The sequence below is a fragment of the Falco biarmicus genome, chromosome 10 (genome assembly GCF_023638135.1).
Source record: "Falco biarmicus isolate bFalBia1 chromosome 10, bFalBia1.pri, whole genome shotgun sequence".
In the NCBI taxonomy this organism is placed as follows: Eukaryota; Metazoa; Chordata; class Aves; order Falconiformes; family Falconidae; genus Falco; species Falco biarmicus.
In genome coordinates this window covers 21,235,999-21,249,148 of record NC_079297.1, presented here as the reverse complement: position 1 = coordinate 21,249,148, position 13,150 = coordinate 21,235,999, and the positions used below count along the sequence as shown (strand labels likewise).

General features: G+C 40.3%; 1 long non-coding RNA gene across 1 annotated transcript in view; it reads left to right on the top strand.

The window, feature by feature from the left end:
* Window positions 1-3,157: 3,157 nt before the first annotated feature.
* LOC130156581 (uncharacterized) overlaps window positions 3,158-13,150 on the top strand; it is a 55,889-nt gene continuing 45,896 nt past the window's right edge. Inside the window, exons 1-2 of the long non-coding RNA XR_008824479.1 lie at window positions 3,158-3,453; window positions 5,241-5,406. This is a non-coding gene — a long non-coding RNA (uncharacterized LOC130156581). The remainder of the gene's footprint in view (window positions 3,454-5,240; window positions 5,407-13,150) is intronic.

The window sequence follows — 13,150 nt, the reverse complement described above, 5'->3', positions numbered from 1 at the left end:
AATTCACAGCTCTGATTCCTTTATGTCTGCGGAGCCGCATCTGAAGTCTTCCAAATCAGAGAGCATGGTCTTGTTATGGACCATACTTCTACGCAGGCCAAATTTTCGTTGCCCTCCATGGCACCGTCAGGAAAGAATCATCAGAACGTTGTCATGCCTGAGATGTCGTAACTATTCCCCGCATTGACTATGGGGAAAGAGAACTGGTACTTGGTGAACTTACTGATTGGTAGGCTTAGTGAATAGTAGGTATCTATCTTAGATACAACCCCTATCTCAAAACTCCTCACTGGCTAGACGTGGGGATGAGTCTGTTGGTAGGCTGGTTCTGTTGGTATTTGTATATTTAAATAATTTAATTTGGACCTTACATGAGTTACGTGAGTTTCACTCTGATTATATGAATGGTCTGGCCAACGTTTTACACAGGTAAAACTGGCTGGAACTCTGACTTTATTAGAACATTAAACTTTTGAGGCCCATTTAATAAAAAAAATACATATTTTGACTGCAGAATTCATTGGGATCTTGTTACCTACTCAACTCCTTATGCATTCAAAGTAATTTTATTAACATCTTGGTTCTGTAGATTAATATCACTTTTATCCAGTGTTGCAGGACCTTTTGAACATGGGAGGCAGTCCTGTTTATTCTGTCATTACAAAATTAGAGCAATCATGTTTTCAAGAGTGCAAAGTTTAAAGGAAAGGAGGATCTTCCTCTATTCCCATAGGCATTTGCCCTTTTTCTATTCATGGAGATAAAAATCTATGCCCTCTGAGAGTCGGTACGTGATGATGAGAGAGAACGCTAGCTCTGGAGCTGAAAGAAATGTGGCTCCATTTTCTCTGGTCTGTGTTAATGTGTCTTGACTAAGCTTGGCCCCAAAGTCATGTCTCTGCTGGACTGTGCTGTGTGATAAACCAGCTGGGCCCGCCGTGCTTTGCTTGGCATTGTCCTCTAGTCACTACAGGTTGTACTCGTGAGCCACTACACTGAGTAGCCACGTCCGTGCGGTGTGCCTGGGCCACACTCTCACATAGCAAAGAACAGAGGTGGCTTGGGGAGTGTTCCTTGAGCCTTTGTAACTGCTGGAGGGGGCTTCTTTCTGCCCCCTCCCCCCCCCCCCCCCCCCCCCCCCCAAAGGTGAGGCCATCTCATCTGGAGCGTGGGGAGCCTCTGGCACTGATAGGCAGCATCCTGTTATTCCCGACAGTTGGTGTGAGGAGTCAGAATTCAAACCAGAGTTGTTCTGTTGCTTTGGTGGGAGCTCACCTGGAGCCATCTTCTGCCCTACCTTCTGTCCCAAGCGTAGCCACAATGAAGGTCTAAGTGATTTGTCACCGCCAATGGTGCAGTTGGCCCTGCTTTGTGCTTTTTAAAGTATCCTCAAAGAACTCTCCTGGTGTCTGAAAGCTCATGGTATCGTTATGCTGATTAGAAATTTTCTCACAGATGAATTGGTTTTATCTTGTTATATCCTGATTTAACTGTATTTTTTTTTCTTCAGCAAAATATATTATACAGACAGTATTTTAAATTGCAATTATTTTTTTCCCCCAAAACATAAAAGTTAGATTGTGTCTGTGCTTACCAGTTAATTTCTGTTTAGTGGATGGAGTGCAACAGAAGAACAAATTTTGGAGGATAACCACTTCATGTCAAGTAGTTGTAGTTTATTTAAGATCTGCCTTGAAGCCTGTATTTCCAATGGGATTCAAATGGGCTTGACTGGAAATCACTTTGGAGTCTTTTAAAGTTAATTCCGTTTCATTTAGGTATCAAGAAAATACTTACAGCCCACTGATTTTGTTTGTGGTTAAGGATGTATTTAAAAATGAACATGTGTTTAATGGCAGTTTTGAGCTGTGGCAGTGTGAATGCAGATTGCAGTGTGGAGCACCCTTTCAAGACATGAAACAAAGGTAAACGTAAAGAATTAGAAAAATAATAGTTAACTAGTGTGATGACATTATAATCTTATCTAATGTAAAATTATTTTATATGCATAGATTAAAATCTACTACATATAAATACATTGAGTATGTATCTATGAATTTGTATCATTAACATGCTGTGTACAGTGACTGAAATTACCGTGTAATCTATTGGAAACAAACCCCACTTTTTGCTTTAAGACATTTTCACAAAGAACCTCTTAAGATCAGGTTAGATTCTGTTCTGATTTACTTTTGGAAAAATCAAGATTTTGTGACTCTGCCGACAGGCATAACTACAGATTTGTCTCATACTGTGTTTGATACTGCAGTACCATTGGAACCAACAACTAACGTTGACCTGTTGAGGCACTACTAGAAGCAAGTGTAATTATTGCAGCTTATAAGCCTCTTGTAATGAAGTTTAAAAAAACCTGTTTAATATTCCACTGTTAGTTGTAAAAGAAGTCCTTTGTGTGAACTTATTTCTGTATATGTTTTTGCTCATCTACCAGTATATATATAAAAACATGTTTACATTTATACATGTAAAACAAAAATAGAAATGTACGATGTATGGATGCAGAACTGTTACTGTGATATTGTAACTGCATGTTTCTTACGTTTGTAGGGTTATGCTTTGCTTTGGTTGTAGCCAGTGATTTGAACACAAGTATAGAAGTCAGTCTGTAAGTACTGCTTCCCATTTGGTGAGTACCTTAGAAAGGTTATCCTAATTTCCGTGTCTGAATTTCCTCCTACTTAAGATCAGTGTTATGACAAAGGTCTGCCTTGCAGGTGATATTAGGGTCAATTTATAGAAGTTGTAGCGAGTTTATGAACTTGGCAGTAAGTACATACAGGTATGTGTGTAGATGTGTCTATAAGCATGTATGTGCATGTATATTTTCATATAGGGAAGTTAATATTGGAATATTGCATGATAACAGCATGTCCCACTTCAAGCTGCTCAATCTTGTGCAGCTCTGAAAGAAAAATTACAGATTTACATGCTTATGTAACTGAAGTTGCAAAATGCCATTTGCGTTGCTATATGTTAGGACTGTGTTAATTTATTGTGACTTTTCCTGGTACCAATGATACTGGTATAATCAAACTTGTTCCCAAACCAAATAGCAATTTTGAAGTTCCAAAACTGATATTATTTTTTTTATTTTTTTTTTTTTGCCAGGGCTCAAAATCTTTCTGAGCTGTAAAAGTTCAATTGATTGTGAATATTTTGTCATCTGCAAATGTCATTTGTCCAACGTTCTGTAACATGCCATAAGTTAGCCTTATGGACTGCATTATGGTATGGAGAACTAAGTGCAGATAAGCTCGTGGTCTGATTAGCATGTAATTATATTTATTGATTGCAATAACTCTGCAATTTTATTTTGCAGTGCCATTACAACGGCATCCACTTAAACAATTACTGTCAAACCACATAAACCAAACTGCAGAAGGACTCCTTTAAATGGATCTGGCGATGCAACAGGTGGTCTAACTACTTTAGGTAGGTCCATTTCAGCAAACTCCAGAGTGGAGGAGCTGAAGACACAAGTAGGGCTACAGTTACGTTGGCTCTCGCAGAAGGAATCTGAACAGCTGGAGGCCCAGTGGCTTGTCTGCCAACTGTTTACAATGAACTGCCACATCATAAACTGAGGCTCGGGGGAAATCTTGTAAGCAGCGCTGCTACCCGTGTTCCTATTCTGTGGCACAGCCTGAGGAAACGGAAAAGTATTGTTAGGGTGTCTCTGTCAGGATTCATGTAGGCATCAAATTGTTGGACAATTAAATGGCAGAAGTCTTGTCTTGGCTGTGCTAGCAGGAAGCCAGAGTTACTTAATAAAATGCAGTTGGTTTATGCTTGCTTGTCACCAAAGGGGGTGACCTTATAGGGTGGCCCTTTGACTCTCGCTACAGGCAGGGCTAGTAACAGCGTCTATTACTAAGGCAGCTAGGCACTTCCAGTCCTGAAGGCCTATTTTCAGCTGTTCACAGCTTTGTCAAAGTAGCTTTTCAAACTAAATTTTTCCATGTTGCATTGGGTGTCTGCCTCGGGCTGAATTCTCTTCAGAAAGTTTCAGCCAGAACAGTTTAACGTCTTCCAAGAACAAGACTAGAGAAAAATACATTGTTTTACCCATGCTAAAAAAATATTGGCAATGTTTTTCTGTGAAAAGACCTAATTGTCCCATTCTGGGAGATGATTTCCTCCCGCCCCAGCCTCGTCAGGGATATGTAACTTGTTCACATGAAAGAAACTACGGAACTACCCGCTTCTAATTCAAGGGGGATAAGACCAAATGTGATGGGGAAACGAGGATAAGAAAATTGGCAGGGAAAAAATGTAATGATGTTTTGGGTAGAAAGGGAAAGTGCGCAATGCGTAATTGATGAAAGGCAAGCTGGACCGCACTGTGTAGGAGGACTGGCACTATGAACGGGCAGTAGAGGTAAAGAGGGTGGCCAAGAGCTGCCATAGTAGTGGTGAGAACCAAGGACTGTTCAGGCAGAGGGACTGGGGCAGAGGAATGGTAGTATGCTAGGAAGGAATGAGGGAGGCTGTTTGTACGGATCTGATAAGGAGTAACAGTATAGCGTGGAGAGCTGGGAAGAAGCAGGGAATGACAGTGAAATAAGAACAGCCAGTGAGTATATGGACACTGTGGCTGGATATAGGGGCTGAAAGCAAAACGTACATACAAGTGTGTGGGTGGTTGACTGAGCACCAGGCTGAGGTAGGAGACAGACTGGATGAAATTAGAATAGTTTGGGCTAGCAGACAGGATAGAAGTGGAGTCTGAAATCTATGGTAAGGCTGCAGTTGGGAGGCTAAGACTTATTGAGCCAAGTGATTTGACCTGGAACAAGAAGTCCAGGGAGCTGTTAAAAGAATAAGCGCTGGGTAAAATGTTTGCTGGATCATTCTCCCTGTAAAATATTGATATAAATCCTGGGACTGAAACTTCATAGTGTTTTGGCTATCAGCAAATTTCTGTGAAACCTACTGTCAAAAATTGCTTTGTCCCAGTCTACCACTAACCCTCCAGCATAAAGTGCTCTGCATCTGTACACGCTCCGGTTCTCTTGATGAAGCACAGAAGTGTCAGCGTAGCATTGTATGCTGAGCATCCTCAGGGCTGCATTCATAGGATGTAACGAAGTTGAGCATCGAGATTAATATAGTGATAGATTTAAGGCTTTATGTGCATTTTTTTTTTCTGTTCCCTGAGTATTATGATACAGTCCTGAAGTGCACTTTTCCACAGGTTCTTTTGCTTACTTATTGCACAGGATGAAATGGGCTGGGACTGAAGCTTGCAGGAACAGTGCTTTGAATATTCCAGAAATGGCAAGATGGAGTGTGAAAGACAGAGCTTTAGGAAGACTAAAGTTTTGAGTGCAGTGATGAAGAAATTCTGTCTTTGCCTCTCATTGAGTTAAGTGAAAACACTTACAGGTAGGTTTTCTTTGCTTTTTGGCTGTTTACCTGGAGATCCTGGGTTTAATATGCTTATGTGTCAAGCACTAGCAGCTGCAGATTATCAGTTTATTGAATAAACTAGTACTAGTTTAACAAATAAAATGGTACACAGAGAATGCAAATTCTGAGAATCTGGAGTGAGACATGTAAAATAAGTAGATGCAAAAAGAGTAATTCTTATGTAGCTTTGTTTCTTATTGCAAAATGGTATAATGGGGATATAACAAAAATTTTAATCCACATCTGCAAAACACATAAACATTAAAGGACATTCAGGAGGAAATTAATTATTCTTGCACAGAGGACCAAGCACTGATAATGAAGAAAACATGAGAACTCATCAAGCAGGTGCTGTCCATCCTGTCCACTAAATGGCACCGGAATACTTCGGAAAAGTAATCTACTGGGCAAATGAGTATAACAAAATGAAGAGATGATAAGTTTTTCTCCTCATGTATCATGAATTAGTCAATAGCTGCCTGTCTCTAAACTGCTAGTGGGCTTTTAATGTGTCCACTAGATTAGGCTACTCAAATGAGGAGTGGCCAGGTATGTCTTATTTTCTAGATCCTGTTCACACTTGACTGTGCGATATAAGCAGAGCTTCCAGCGCTGAGATGCAAGTGCTCTGGGTGTATGCCAAAGAAAAAAATGTAAGGGGAATTTATGTAGATTAGACACAGCCATAGCATTTAGGTATGCATAGGAGGTTTGCCGGCTGATCTTAGATCTCTAGACTGTGTATCAGTCGTGCATGTCTGAATTACTTTATTTTTTTATAATCCCAGGTGAGTTTGAAGCCCAAGTCCTATGTTTAAAGGAATGCTTGAACTTAGGACTGGCCTATATAACTTAAGAGACCGTTTTCCTGACTGCCTCCCCTTTGAGAACTGGCAGCTTTAAAACTTTTCATCAGAGTTTCTAATTGATACTTGAGGTGGATAGTCTCTCTTTTTGTTGTTTTAGAATAATTTTTAATTTGTCACCAGGTAATAAAAAACCCCAAATAATTACTACTATATTTTGGGAATTATTAACGAATAATAAAATCTAGAAATATATATTTCTCCTCCCTAGTCTTTGTATTAAGATGAATTAATGGAAAAAAGATTCATCAAGGGCTATTAAATGCAGGAAATCCTTGTGCTACAGTGTCAAAAGCTGAAGAGAATATTAAAAAAGCATCACTATATACTTGTCCTGTTCTTAGCCGCCTCTTAGATATCCGCTGTCGATCATGATGGGAAATGATGCGAAGTTAGCTGATTCTGAAGGGTTTTTCTTTGCTGGTCCAGGACGCACGCTGTTTGCATCTAGAAAATAAGAATCTGTCCGTTATATTAGAATTCGTCAATGGAACAAATGCTCGCAGAGGGTTGGAAGAACTGGCTTCTACTGCCTGTGTCCTCAACAAAGCAGTGTCATGCTAAAAGGATGAAGAGAAAGATGGCAGTGAGAATTATGAACTACCTGAAAGCATGTGACTTTTTAATTAAACACTTTCTATACCAATCCCAGAGCAGGTATTTCCCGTAGCGTACCTCTGTGGCTCTGGTAGTTGATGAGATATCTGATTTTATGTCTGCGCTCACTGCCTCTTTCTTTAGACATGCTTTCTTTGGCGTGCATCTCAGACCGAATATAGAGATTTCCAGATTTTCAGTCCCTGCAAAATGTCTCCCACCACGCCTACATTTAAAAGGGTGCAGGATCCAGTTAGCTAACTTGTTCCTAGGCAGTTAAACTACTTCATATGAGCGCCAGACCACGGAGTAGATTTAACATACTATTTTCAAATATGTTAACAGTGTTGTGTAGGGGGATGTATTGTATCTGTCTTAGTGATAATCTAATTGGATGTCGTCCTTTGTATAACCCTGTTAACATTTTAGACTATTCTGGGAAACCCTGTGGCCCAAGTACTATGGAATGTAGTTAGGAAAAACAGTGTTTTCTCAAATATTTCAGATGTGGAATATTTATTTTGTAGCCAGAGAAACTTGTTTTGTTGCCAAGCAACTGACCATGAGTGAGATCTGCTGCCAACTGTACTTGAAAAAAGCAAAAAAAACTACTTTCCTCTCCTCAGGCGGCATGTGAGCATTTACAACACAATGAAGAGAAACTTTAAAATAAAATCTGTGTGACAAGATTCACTGTTAGTAGGCTCAGGTCTGTTAGGTCTTCTCCCTTCACCTTCCCCTGAGTCATGTATAGTTGACAGAAGAAGCTACTAGTGAAAATAATGGTGCAGGAAATCCAGTCACTTTCAAAAGCATTCCATTTGGAAGTGTGCTTCATCAGAGCCCTAGACAATGCAGTTTGATTGTTAGCTGTTGGCTGAGATTCTGGTCCAAAATTAAGCGAGGACCTTAGATGCAACTCAAAATTCTGCTCAGATTATTTTATTGCCTTCGTAAGTTCACTTGAGCAGGCATCCAGATGTTTAAATATTGTTTGTTTTAGAATTCAGGTACCCAAGCTGGTTTTCAGAGGTGCTAAAGATGCTCAGGTTGCACTCAGTGGATGAAGGTTAAAATGGGACATGAATTGCTTTGAAGGCAGCTTATAGCTATGTGGTTGCACCCATTTCAGCACAAGCAAAGCGCTCCCTACTGCACACATCTGTTGAATGAATAATAGCTAGTTAGGGAATTGTCTGTTAGTAAACAAACCTGTCCCTTGCAATGGACTTAGAGTGAACAGTCATTCTGGATTGACCTTGATGTTATTGAGATTCATTCCTTGCACTGGCTGTGGCTGTAATGAATGCTTCCACCTCTGCTTCTGAACTGGGGCCTTTATCAGCCATAATAATGGGGGAAAAGTGTTCTTTAACTGCTCTTTTAAATATAAATGGCCTGTTTGGCCACAAGTGGGCACAACAGAACATGCTACCCACCTGGATAAACAGGAGAAGGGGAGCATTAATGTTGCTTGATATAAGAATCAGTGTTGTAGCTAAGTCTTACAGAGAACTGAGTCAAGAAATCATAAAATCATGCAAGACAGAGCTGTGAAATTTCAGGGTTTAGGAGCAATGTCCATGACGTTTTGGAACTTTTCATGGTACGTGTATATATGGTACCATTTTTCATAGCATGAATCTTTTAGGGTTTCTCAAAGACGTCCGGGATGCACCTGTTTATCTGTGTTTCCAGTGTGTTAGTCTATCTGTTCTTTGTTGTGTGTATAGCACAGCTCCATGCTTCACTGCCTACTTTGGAGATGTTGCTTGGGTTTCTCCCAGGAGAGGCCAGATGTCAAATTCTTTATGTTTTCAAGCACAAAAGGAGCTTGCCCATGATGCTGCTGTTCAGCCTCCTAAAGCTTCCTCTCCAACCTTAGTTCTTCTTTCCATTTGGTCCTCCTAGTTGAGAATAATGCCTGTCAGTTGACCTCGTTTAGCAGGGAAGGCTACACATGCTGGCATCACCTGTTATGCAGCTTGATGTTCAACTGCTGGTGGAGATAGTGTGCACACATGTTAGTTTGGCTAGCTTCTGTGACCACAGATTTAAAAATTCTAATGTTATGTGAGGCACTTTTGTGGCTCTTGAATTAATTGGGAAGTTCAAGTAGTGGATTACTTCAAAAAATGCTATTTCAAGTTTATTACAATCGCATAAGAATGTTTGTAGTTTTCGATAAGACAGGAAAAGATTTACTGAACGTGAAGATGAAGATGCTTAGCACATTTCTGGTGTGTTTGGGGGAATTAATCTTCCCCAAATTCTACTCATAATGTTTTTCTCTAGCTAAAGAGTACATGTAACTTCTGTGCTGATCAGTTTCAGATTTTTATTAACATAGTTTCATTTGGGAAAAGTTTTGAGGTTTCAGGCTGGCTGGATTCCAAAGATGTAGAGTTATTCAAAGTGTAGCTCACCATAAAACCTGCTAAGTTTACTTACGGTGCAAAATAGTGCATGAGTATTGGTGACTAATTCAGTTTCTGTCATGTAAGTCGTAGTAATATTATCAACAAGAAGAGAAGTTCAGCACTCTGTAATGACTCTAATGTATACTTTTGATATAATTATACGTACAAACATATTTACCATTTACAGGCTGTGGCATCAGTTAGCCAGCCTGTGATACTATTTCTTTCCATTAATTTAAATTTTTTTCAAAGAATAGTGTTGGGAGCTGTGAGATCTGTCCTAAATACAAAGACAATTTACGTGCCGGTAATGCCTATGTGATTCAGACTAGTGATCCTCTACGCTGAGCCATGCATAGGTATATGAAAGAAAATATGCATTTAATACTCTTTAGTTGTAGTACCTCACACTCTGTAAATTTTTAGATGCTGCCGTATGAACTACTGTGATACTGAAGTTTGTGGCCTCCAAAGAGTACTACAGTGGAGTCAGTGTTTCTCTGCTCTATGCTAATGAATTTTATCTTCTCCAGTGGCCTATAACAGAACTCATCTGAGTAGTTACCAAGAGAGGAGAGGGAGAGAATAAAGAAATGCTTGCCTTTCCTTCTTTGAAACTTTGTTGTTCTGTGGCAGCCCAGCCCACGATCAGCAGCTGTGCAGGCAGGAAACAAGTTGTGTCTATACAAATCGAACCGGCAGGTAAATGACTGCGAGAGCTGCCTTGCCTTTTGAAAGGATGCATGAAAATGTGAGTTACTGTGTCTCTGGATGCCAGAGGCTTTCATAAAGGAAGATACTAATGTATCAGGTTCAAAAGGTGCATAGGTGTTTTGATAAAAGAATTTTGTTTGGGAAGATATCTTTTGGTTCCGGCCTAAAACTTAAGCTCAAAATAAGAGAGGCCAGATGTGCCTCACGGTGCTGGAGTGGTTAATGCCCTCCTTCAGAGTTCTTTTTATTCTTTTTTTTTTAATTTTTTTTTATAGGGGGTGTAATTTCCCAGATAAATTGAATGTTGACATACCTATGGTTAGTACTAAATATCAGAATTTTGGGTTAGCCATTTAACATCTTGACCTTAATGGTATGGGTATGTGAAGAATTGTATTTCATATCTAATAATTAATGAACCTGTTTTCCCATCTGCATGCAAGTTAATATGAGAATACTAAAGGACATGACAGGTGGTTTCTTTTTAATGACACTCAGCATTTCAGTCTCTTTCCTGCCAATATTTTTTTGACCACCACAAGCAGCAGAAATCTTAAAAATAATCTGGAGGTTGTGGCTGCCTAAAGATCCAGCCTGGAAATACTGTTCAGCCATCTTGAAGTCTTTCCTGTTTGTGTCACATAATCGTGTGACGAGGGAGCACAGGCAATACTATCTGAGTTTGCTGTCCAGTCATAAATCAGAATAACAGCTGACGAAAGGGTGATCTGGTTCAGTGTTTTGCCCAAATCCATGGTCAGAAATATGGTTGCACATATTTTTTAACAAATAATTTTGAGTAACAAGCATGATAGGTTTTGCAAGATGGGGAACAATGTACTCTCTCTTTTGATCACAACAGCTATTGAAAACATTACCCCACTGCTCATATGGGCATAATATAGGGGCTGTGGTATATTATATAATATGTTGTTTGAAAATCTTTAGTACATTGTGCTCTTACTACGTGCCGTGGCTGCTTGGAAGGTCGTTATTAGTCATCCTGGCCCTGGTTCTTGGCCATGCTGTAGTTAATTTGCACCGGTCTACTGGAACTGTACCATGAAAGACAGTCTATGAGCAGGGTAATCCTTTGCTGTCACTCTGTTGCCGTAACAGTCCCTGTGCTACCTAGGGTGCAAAGCTATAACAAAGGGAGTGTGGTCAAAACATCCCAACATTGCCTGAAAACTGCACTAGCTCTAAGTCACCGACAGCTGATGCAAAGCAGAACAGCTCTGAAGATGCTCCGCTTTACACTAGAGTTTGACCAGAAGGACAGCCGGTCTCATGGGCTGGGGAGCCCTGGTAGCGTGTACCTGCCTTGGCTCTGCTCTGGGCTCTCTTTGTGCAGTTTGAACGCTGCTGAGAGCCTGGCTCAGTGAGTGTATGCTGGCTGTGGCAAGGCTCTCATTTTCTGAGTGCTTGTACGTGTTGCATGCACATTGCTTGTAGCTGGGGCTGCAATGAATATATGCATAAGCTATAGCTGGCAAGCACACAGCTGGTAAATAGAAGTGAGTCAAGTAGTAGAAATGTGCTTTCACACTTCTCGTGGTTTGCAGGTATTACTAACCATATTTTACAGCAACATTTACCGGTGCACCTAATGCAAAAGCTGGGTAAATGTAAAAAATCGTGTATCTGCTGAAACACTGCTTCTGTTTTTTCCAGGATTGGAAAGTACTGAATTATTTTTATTTTCCATAAAAGATAGAGTTCAAGGGTAGTGATAGTTCATTGCCAGACATTTTTTAGTTACTTGTTTTGTCCCGTTCTCACTTTTTCTGCCTGTCTTCTGCAGTTGAAAAAAATGGGCTATGCAGCCTTAACAGTCACCTGTGGAATAGTTAGAGCAAAGTGTAATATTCTGAGGCTCCACTTTCCCAAGGTTTCCTGAAGGAGTCTCTGTTTATCATTCAGCCTGCAGCGCCTGTATTGGGTTACACTAGGAATGTGGAAAGCTATATGGGAAAATCTGTCAGGCTGTGAAAAGATCTCAGCCTTTGAAATTTTATGGACCACGCTTGCTAATGCACATTCCATATTTCAGGGTGTCTGGCTACCCTCCCTCCTTGCAAGGATGTGACGTACTTTGTAGAATATATGTGCATGTTTTGTTACGAATGCTACTAAACTGATAAACAAGGGCAGAGACCTAAGGAAGTCACAGAGAGGAAATCCCATGAGGCAATAAATTCTAGTGACACCTACTAGTGTTGGTACAGTTAAGGGTCAGTTCCCCATTTACAAAATGATCTCTAATATGATAAGGAGCACTGATGTAGCTCCTTTTCTGCAACAGCGTTCCAGTAAAATCCCAGTTTAGGAGTGGGGCCTGTGTTTTTCTTACATACAAATAATTATGAGGCTCATCTACAAGTTAGATCTTCAGCTGCTGTAAATCACATTTGTACCAATAAGAGGATTTGCTTTCACGTATTTCAGCAGGACCTAAACAAGTTGTCAAGTGTGGTTTATAGGACTTTGCTTGGATGTCTTGAGGACAGCTGCAACAAAATGTAATCACTAGAATGATTTCCTCTTCCCCCCCCCCCCCCACCTTGCATGTACTCACCAAGCTAGTCGACTGCCCTGGCTACCTGCTAAAAAGGGGGGGGTTATTAACAGCAGTTCTGTTGGTGGGGGGTTTACAGGTTGGATTATCTATAAGTATGTGCATATATGTGAGGCATAAATTCCACAACAGCACGAGTTTGTCTGCACGGTCATGTCTGTTAGTTTTTCTGTAAAGAAGACGACTCCAGGTTTATGAATGCAACATAGGAAGTCAGTCCTCCAAGTAGGCGGATCCAAAGCCATGTTAGGATTTTGCACATTGAAACAAAAATGGCAAACTGTGCTCAGAAGGCAGTAGACACGCCTTTCACATATAATCAGTGTCCTGTAGCTTTAGAGAGAGGCTCTATTTAACAAGTGTTCCTCCGTATATATGCAAAAGATGAGCTTACCTGTTGGACGAAGTTCTGTGGCCATATTATTGTCATTTGACTGTAAAATGACTCAATACATTTCTTGAGTTACTGTTGTCTTATTTCAGTAGCTCCCTATTTTTAAAAAAACCAGTAATCGTTTAGAAGTTACTAGGGTTTTGTTCAGGGG